The following is a 9,288-nucleotide window of genomic DNA, read 5'->3' on the forward strand; positions in this document are numbered from 1 at the left end:
CCTCCACCGAGCGGCGACACAAGGCCCAGCCACCCTCCCAGGAATTGCCAACATCTGGGAGCGAGGGGGCTGGTGCTGCGTCTGCCACTACGGCTGTAGTGGAAGGGCCGGGTGAGCCCCCACAGGGGCTTGCAATGGCGGAAGATGGTGTGGAGACATCCAGGTTGGTGGTCTCCACAGAGGAGGAGGAGCCCGCTACTGAGCCGCACATGGGGCCTGGTGGGGGTAGCACCACTGGTGCAAGTGGTGCAGTGCAGGGCCAGGAGGCAGCACAGGTCACCGCGGAGGGGCCTGTGCATGTCGCTGTCCTTGACCCTGTGACTGCACCACCATGCACCAGCAGGGATGCCCTGTCCCAGGCCCATCCGCAGGTAAGGGGGAGTGCCACATCATCTGCCTCTCCACTACCTGTGGATGAGGGGTCCCACGCACGACCGTATGGGCTCCGTCCTGATTGGTGTTGTGTTGCACACGCGTGACATTCGTGATGACGTGCGTGCTTCCTGGGTGGAGCACGCACGCCATCACGAACATCAACGTCGCGACGTGGCACTGTTGGGAGGGCCCTGGTCGTTGGGTTCCTACATGTGTCGCGCACTCTGGCGGACCTCTCCGCCTCTGTGGAAACTATGAGCCAGTCGTTCTCCCTGCCGTCTTCCGGCCCAGATTCCACCAGGGCCCCCTGTGGACCTGCCCTGACCAACGCAGCCAGCTCGGTGGGGATCCCATCCCTGCTACAGTCGGGAGTCGGAGGTCCAGCAGGGGTGGACACCACAGCAACTGGACCCCAGCAGATGGAGGATGTGCAGGCATCAGACAGGGCATATGGACAGCAGCAACAGCAGCAGGCTCTAGGTGGGAGCAATGATGGCTCGGGCCATCAACATCAGAGGGGCAGGCATCGACCAGAGGGCAGGAGAACCCTGGAATGGATTTGTCTTCCGTGTGGCTGCGGTTGGGCCAGCGCATAGATGCGGAGCGGCGGCGGGAGGAAGAGGCGCGGCTCACCATGGTCAGGGCGGGGTTCTCCATGCGTCGGGTGTTGAGGCGGGCAGAGTGCCTCGAGGCAACTCGCAGGGAGTTGCAACAGGCCATGAGTGCATCTCTGCGAGACCTCGGGGCCAGGGCAGAGGCCCGCCTCCGGGACATCGACATGGAGTTCGATGATGCCCTGGCCCGGGACATCACAGAGTGAGCAGCAGGACTTGCCCGCCGCCATTGTATATAGTTAGATAGTGTTAGGTTTCCTTTGTTCTTTTAATTTGGAGTTAATGGACATTGCTCCACTTCGTGTGTATATAGTTTTTTCTTCCTAGGACTTTTTTGTAGGTTTCCTTTTGTTTGTGGATCATGGACCATTTGGACTTACATTGGATATATTTACAGACTTGTACATACTTTCTTTTTCTATATTCCCATGGATCAATGTTTTTTTTTAATTTGGATTATGTTTTTATTATGGACATTAGCAATGGACCGCTTTTTTATTCTACGTGATTTTTCTTTTTTTTAACTTCATTGGATTTACAATTATTTTTTTTTTCTACTTCGGTTATTGTGCATTGATTTTCAATTCACTATTCATCAAAGTCAGTTCTTTATGTTTTTAATGCATTTTTTTTTACTTCAGAATTGGTGTTGTGTTCTGTAATTGGTTTTGTTCATGTCTCATTGAACATTTCCTCAGTCACGTGTTGCCACTGTGTGGCTACGTTGTGCATTCCTGCATGGGCATGGGGGTTCATTTCATCTATCATGGCATGGGTAATTTGGGAGTGGGTTCGGTGGATGGTTGCATGCTTGGATTGGGGGGCAAGGGGGATTAGGGTTGGCTTTCGGGACATGGGTCTATTTTGTTAGGACATGTGGTTTGTTGGGACATAAATCTGGGTCTGAGGCCCACAGCTGGGGGGTGGGAGTGCTGGGGGACATGAGTCGGGGCTTGAGGCTCACTGCTGGGGGGTGGGGGTGCTGGGGGACATGAGTCGGGGCCTGCTGCCAGGTGCTCATCACTGCTGGGGGTGCTGGGGCACATGAGTCAGGGCCTGCTGGCAGGTGCTCATCACTGCTGGGGGTGGGGGTGCTGGGGCACATGAGTCAGGGCCTGCTGGCAGGTGCCCATCACTGCTGGGGGCTGGGGGTGCTGGGGGACATGGGTCAGGGCCTGCTGGCAGGTGCCCATCACTGCTGGGGGGTGGGGGTGCTGGGGGACATGGGTTAGTGATCACTAGTGGAAGGTGACATGTGGGCTGGCTGGGGGGGATGCCCATGGTGGATGGGCTGCGTGTGGGACATGACATGGGGTGCAGGGTAGTCCCCTGTGGTGTGGGTTGCCTGCAAGGGCCGTGGAGGGGGTAGAGGGCACACCTGGGAGGACCCACACTGCCAATTCACGTGTGGGACTCCCCACACACCCCACTGGATACACGTACCCGCTCTGACAGCGAAATCGCGTGTGATACTTCCCGCGTACCCCGGAAATAGACATACCCTGCTGGCACAGGGCCGATCACGTGTGAAACTTCCCGTGCACCCCAGTAATACACGTACCCCGCTCGCACAGGGCCGATCGCATGTGAAACTTCCCGCGCACCCCAGTAATACACGTACCCCGCTCGCACAGGACCGATCGCGTGTGAAACTTCCCACGCCCCCCGAAATACACATACCCCGCTCGCACAGGGCCAATCGCGTGTGAAACTTCAAGCGAACCCCCGTAATACACGTACCCCGCTTGCACAGGGCCAATCGCGTGTGAAACCTTGCGCGCAGCTCTGTAATATACGTACCCCGCCTGCACAGGGCCAATCGCGTGTGAAACTTCAAGCGAACCCCCTTAATACACGTAACCCGCTCGCACAGGGCCAATCGCATGTGAAACCTCCCGCGCACCCCAGTAATACACGTACCCTGCTCGCACAGGGCCGATCGCTTGTAAAACTTCAAGCGAACCCCCGTAATACACGTAATCCGCTCGCACAGGGCCAATCGCGTGTGAAACTTTGTGCGCACCCCAGTAATACATGTACCCCGCTCGCACAGGGCCAATCGCCTGTGAAATTTCCCGTGCACCCCCGAAATTCATGTAGACTGCTCGCACAGGGCCAATCGCTTGTGAAACTTCCCGCACAGCGCGATACGTGTATTCGAGGGGTGCGCGGGGAGTTTTACAGGCCTTTTCTTGATTGGGGGCCTGTGCGCCATGTACTGGATTTGTGCGCTGTACATGGCGCACGGGGAGGGATTGGGGGCGTTACTGGCACTGCTGCAGGGTCGCTGCGCCACTCTGCGCCATGGCTGGTAATGGATGTTGAAATCCATGAATACGCTGTGCGCGGAAATGGATTTTGGCGGACGCAGCTGGCGCAGACTGTCGCACGCGCACACTGTGCGCCAGCCACGTGCGCCGCTTGTGCTCCGAATTCTATGAATTACCCCCCTATTCTTTTCTTAACTGCACCTTTATGGTCTTAGTATTCATCTTGTATCGTGAGACTCTTGCGGCGGTAGGGCTGTCTCAGAAGGGAAGTCAGATGTTGCCTCAGTGAGATTACACAGGAATACAATTTCATCCATTACTTTAAGTTTCAAAATCTATTTTAAAGAAGGGTTGTGTGTGAACCTTGTATTATCCAGAATTTACATTCTTTATGTCACAAAGTATTTGTACTGAAGAAAAAAACAAGCAATACCAAAGTGATCCCTTTTATAGTGAAACAAAACGGTTTAAACCCCTCCACCTACTCTGTGAAATTGTCAACCAGAGGCATCAGAGAGAAGTGCAGCATTGTTACCTAAGACTGGAAGTGTGGCACTGCAACGCCCGAGTAACTACTGGGGCACAAGAGGTGTGAGAAAGCTGGGGAAGGGGAGCTGGGTGCTTGTTAAGAATTCCCATAACCTGTAATGCTAAATGACTGCTGGACGTGAACGGAGGTAAGTCTTTTAGCCAGAGGCAGGCTATCCTTGTAGCAGTGGGACAGACCAGAAGAGGCAAAGAAGCTGCCCCCTTTTTGAGCGTCATTAAAAAGTAGCAGTGCCTTGCCTACCTGAAGAGGTTGAAGTTTGCTAATAAGTCTAAAGCATAAAGCATTGGCAGAAATACTTGAACTGTGGTGGTATATAAGCTATCAGGGGATGGTATATTGGAGTGGGTTTGAAATGGTGGCATACTGTGAAACAAATGTAACTGCCTTCATAGTTGCAGCCGCAGAAGAGTGGTTGTTAAAAGTAAGTAGCAACCCAAAGAAGAAGCATCCTGACAAATTACCAAATATACTGCAGAAGTCTTAATCCATTGGAAAGTTGTAGTTGAAGAAGTCCTATACCTATTCTTTTGAACTCTGGCAAATACCTTTGGAGAAAAGATAACCAGGATTACCATTGGTGCTATTTTCTTTGATGGAGATTGGAAGGGGATATTTTAAACCAACCAAACCAGAAAATTGCTATAAGTAGACTGTGGTTTGAGGACCTTATGTCTTGACTGAGAACTAATAAGAATTCATTGAAGAATGTTCTTTTCCTTTGAAAATGTTCTTCAAGCGGACTTTAAAATCCTGGGAAAAGGATCTTGCCCAGTACAGGTGAAGATCACCCAAGTATTGTTTAACTATTGTTTGTTATCTTGTGTTGCTTTATCATTTACTTTGAATGTTTGTTGTTTAGAGTGAGGGCCAGTTTACCCCCATGCTAGAGGTTGCTCCCTTAGCCTTTAGAATAGGTAGGGAATTCCTCAGTAGAGTAGGGCAACAAGGCTTATTTTGGCAAACTTTTACTTTTGTAAACTGTCTTACTTTGAAAAAACTACAAGCATTACTGACTTCTCACAGCACCCAACCTGTGTTTTATTCTCATACTCTTGGATACTAAAATGGTCTTAATAAAAGTGAATCGCACTGTTCCTGTTGCACTGGCCTCTATCACATTATATGCTATCATCAGAGAACCATGACTGTACCACCTAGAGTGCATGTCCTCAATAGATGGCCCCTTAGTATTCAACGTCTTATGAGCTACTACGTGAGTAATTAACCAGGGCACATCACTACTACTGAGAACCAGTCTGCCTGTTACATGTGATGCCTGTGATTGTGAATGTGTTGAAACTAATAATGTGCATCTCCTTTTATTTTAACAGGTGATAGATGCCCCAGAAATGCAACAACAGTGATTGTTAGATTCTCTGGATTAATGCAGTGAAAAGTGTCATTATTAGAATATGCAGTTTCCAGGCATCTTAGAAGAGTGCATGTTTGGTGTCCAGTTGTCTTTTCAGAGTCTTAAGGAACTGAGATTGAGAAGCCTATTGGCTACCAGATGGCGTCCATCCATGCAAACCCTTCGTGGTAACATCCAGTAACCAAGCATGTTCTTTCAGTCAATCCTGGGCGAGAGGGACGTCTAGCATGAAAATGACAATGTGTGACGTGCAGTAAGGGAAGCATTTTTGTTATTGCTATTATTGCTGTAGGACACCTGTGAGTGCTATTTTATACACATCCTCAGTGTAAAGGTAGTTTCTTTAACTTATTTTGTGAAACGTTCGTCAATGTGAATGGACAAAGTGTATCCTTGCACTGAATATTTTTAAAGCTTTAATCAGAGGAAAAATCCTATTTCTCACCAGAAATTCTCTCCACACGAGAAAGGTAATTTGTGCTCTGAATTTGGGAAACGATTCAGTGGAAAGTGTCCTCTTAATAGGCACCAGACACAATAAACAGAGGAGAAACTTTACACATGCCCAGAATATGGGAAAAGTTGCCATCTCAAGAACGTACGTATTGCCCACATGAGAACATGGGTGAAAAACCTTATCAGTGCACTGAATTTTAGAATAGTGTTCATTTGCATGGTACACGTGTTTGCCCTCCAAATATGCATACATGTGAGAAGCGGCATGTGTGCACTGAATGCGGAAAGTGTTTGCTCAGAAGGGACGTCTTATTCACCACCAGACAATACATACAGGTGATAAACCTCACAGGTGCACTGAATGTGGGAAAGGGTTTGCTCAGAAGGGATCTCTAACTATCCACCAGAGAACACATACAGGTGTGAAACCTCATAGGTGCACTGAATGTGGGAAAGGGTTTGCTCAGAAGGGATCTCTAACTATCCACCAGAGAACACATACAGGTGAGAAACCTCATGTATGCATTGAATGTGGGAAAGGGTTTGCTCAGAAGAGAGATCTTACTATCCACCAGAGAACACGTACAGGTGAGAAACCTCATGTGTGCACTGAATGTGGGAAACAGGTTTGCTCAGAAGGGAGATCTTATTAGCCACCAGATAACACATACAGGTGAGAAACCTCACAAGTGCACTGAATGTGGGAAAGGGTTTGCTGGGAAACAAGAGCTTGCTCGCTACCAGAGAATACATACCGATGAGAAACCACATGTGTGCACTGAATGTGGGAAAGGGTTTTCTTGTAAGGGGCATCTTACTTACCACCAGAGAACACATGCAGGTGTGAAACCTCATGAGTGCACTGAATGTGCGAAAGGGTTTGCTCAGAAGGGAGATCTTCGTAGCCACCAGAGAACACATACAGGTGTGAAACCTCATGAGTGCACTGAATGTGCGAAAGGGTTTGCTCAGAAGGGAGATCTTCGTAGCCACCAGAGAACACATACAGGTGAGAAACCTCATGTGTGCACTGAATGTGGTAAAGGGTTTGCTTGGAAGGGGCATTTTATTAGCCACCAGAGAACACATACAGGTGAGAAACCTCATGTGTGCACTGAATGTGGGAAAGGGTTTTCTCGTAAGGGACAGCTCATCCGCCACCAGAGAACGCATACTGGTGAGAGACCTCATGAGTGCACTGAATGTGGGAAAAGCTTTGCAGGGAAACAAGACCTAACTCGCCACCAGAGAACACATACAGGTGAGTAACCTCATGTGTGCACTGAATGTGGGAAAGGGTTTGCTCGGAAGGGACAACTTATTTACCACCAGAGAACACATACAGGTGCGAAACCACATGAGTGCTCTGAATAAAGGTAAGGGTTTGCTCAAAGGGATATCCTGCAATGCACCACTAGATGCCTTAGGGCTTTGATGCTATAGAAATGTTATAACATAACACTAGAAAACACACACAGGTGAGAAACCTCATGAGTGTGGTGGGATGCACGTGCAGCGTCCCAATCATGGGAAACGGTTTAGACTGCGCTACCTGTATTAGCCAGAAGCGCTGAGCAATTCTTAACCAGTAGTTATCATATTTAATTTCGCTGCGTAGCACACGTTTTCTTTTTTAACTAGTTGAAAATGTATTGAAAGAAGCATTAAGGTATAACATGGAGAGCAGTAACAATGTTGAGATATGGGAGATAGACCCATAGGGGGTAACGAGGTTGGTAGCTGCCAATTAGGAGCAGGGTGTGGCTTAGCGCATAGAAGATAGTATAGAATGTGTAGTATTGTGTATTTAGGGTAGGGATGGTAATGGACTACGGGTTAGTATAAGTGGTAAGTGCTAGTATGGTAATGTAGTATTTAACATGGGCGTTAGTAGCATTAGACTGATAGACCGCAGAGCAAGGGTTCAGCCATTTACAAGTAGGCCATGCAGTGTTTGTTAGTAGAGACTAGTAGGCTGCATTTGGAGTTGGTGTTTGGCTCTGTAAACTAGAAATATTTCCCCTTCCCCTACCGACTCGGACAGCATTGAGGAGTGATGTACAGCCAAAAAAGCAGCTCACAGGAATCGAGGACGAGATACATTTTAATTAGGTTGGTTTATGCGCACTGGATAATCTTGACACCTGCAAGGCCGAAGCTGGTGAGAACGGGTCACGGCAGCCCAGATATGTTAATGTAGCAAAACCAAATGAGACTGTACTTCCCCCAATGAGCAAAGGCCATTCCATTTGAACTTTAGGTATTGTGCTGATATTAGTAAATAAATAAGAACAATTGATTTCACTGAGCGGTGCACGCATGCGTTTTTTATAAAGCCACCTGATTCCACATACAGATGGGATGGGTAGCAGGCCAGGGCAGCGATATCTTTCAGGATGGGAGTCATGGGAGGTGTTGTTAATGAATGAAGCTGCAAGGTCAAGAAGACCATCTGGGGGTGCCAACGTGTCTGGCCTCATGAAGGAGCCATTGTTTTACCAAAGGGATGTCTCGGGAAGTTGCACATCAAACACTGTCTGAGCTGCCTCGACCAATGAAATGAATAGCTAATTGTAATTTACTGCCTGGTTAGCAGGGACCAATCAAAGTGGAGTAGATCATGCTGACGACATTATGAAGTCATTTTTAGAGGTTGTGTTTTTAGATGAAGATGTAGCCAATGAGGTTATGATCTATATATAATGTTTAGGGTCTTTGTATAGGATTGACCAATGGGAAACATGGTATAGTTTTGTAACAGATATGTAAAATCTGCGGTTTACCGCAATATAAGCTGTAACTTTGTTAGGAGTGTCGAGCGAGTGATTAATTCAGTTCCAAGGCGCTATCGAGTGCTCCCGGCCGCATTGCTTCTAATAAACTTCTTTTTCTTGCAAAGGTATGCACTCTTATTGCAACTTGGATTTTTGGCTATTGATCTGCTTGTGGGAAATCCTTACAAAGTGCTTTTAATGTTAGAACGGGTGTGCTGGGAAGGGATGGCTTAATCGCCACCAGAGAACATACAGGTGAGAAACCTCATGTGTGCACAAAATGTGGAAAAAGCTTCAGTGTGTACAGTAACCTTATTAGGCACCAGATAAAACATGTGTGAGGAACCATTTCAGTGTAGTGAATGTGGAAAATACTTCAGGATGTTCTCATCTGCCCTAAGAGAGGATATGTAGGTCTTGAAATCCCCTCTGCAATTAAAGCTTGAGAGGAGGAGGTGGTTCTTCAATGGGTCTGGGTTTGGCATGGCTATTTACCAAAACTTATCGCCACAACTGTACCCAGTTTCCATTGGCACACAAATGTTGGCTGACTATGATTGGTTGAATCACAGCTGTTTCAAATGCATCTCTTTTGGAATATTCTAAAAGGAGTCTGTGCCTTCTGTGGAAAGGTTCCCATCCTATGGAACACTTTGCCTAAAAGCCTCAGGCAGATTAATGGCCACCAGCATGTTTTATAAAGTTTAAAGACTCAGTGGTTGAATCAATAACTATGGACCCTCATTGAAAATATAGGTGGTGCCAGAGAACATATACAGTTGAGAGCATTGGTGAAGTGGCAAACCTTTCGTATTCCCTCAACCCTCTCAGTTGCCTTTGATGCCTTTGACCATTAGATCCTACTTAGTCTAAGAGA

The 9,288-nt window shown here is 47.9% G+C and overlaps 1 pseudogene; it reads left to right on the forward strand.

Moving 5' to 3' along the window:
• Window positions 1–8,529, forward strand: part of LOC138570312 (zinc finger protein 432-like) — a 35,887-nt pseudogene extending 27,358 nt beyond the window's left edge.
• The last annotated feature ends 759 nt before the right edge of the window (window positions 8,530–9,288 follow it).

The sequence above is a fragment of the Ambystoma mexicanum genome, chromosome 2q (assembly GCF_040938575.1).
Source record: "Ambystoma mexicanum isolate Mex_15411 chromosome 2q, UKY_AmexF1_1, whole genome shotgun sequence".
Taxonomy (NCBI): Eukaryota; Metazoa; Chordata; class Amphibia; order Caudata; family Ambystomatidae; genus Ambystoma; species Ambystoma mexicanum.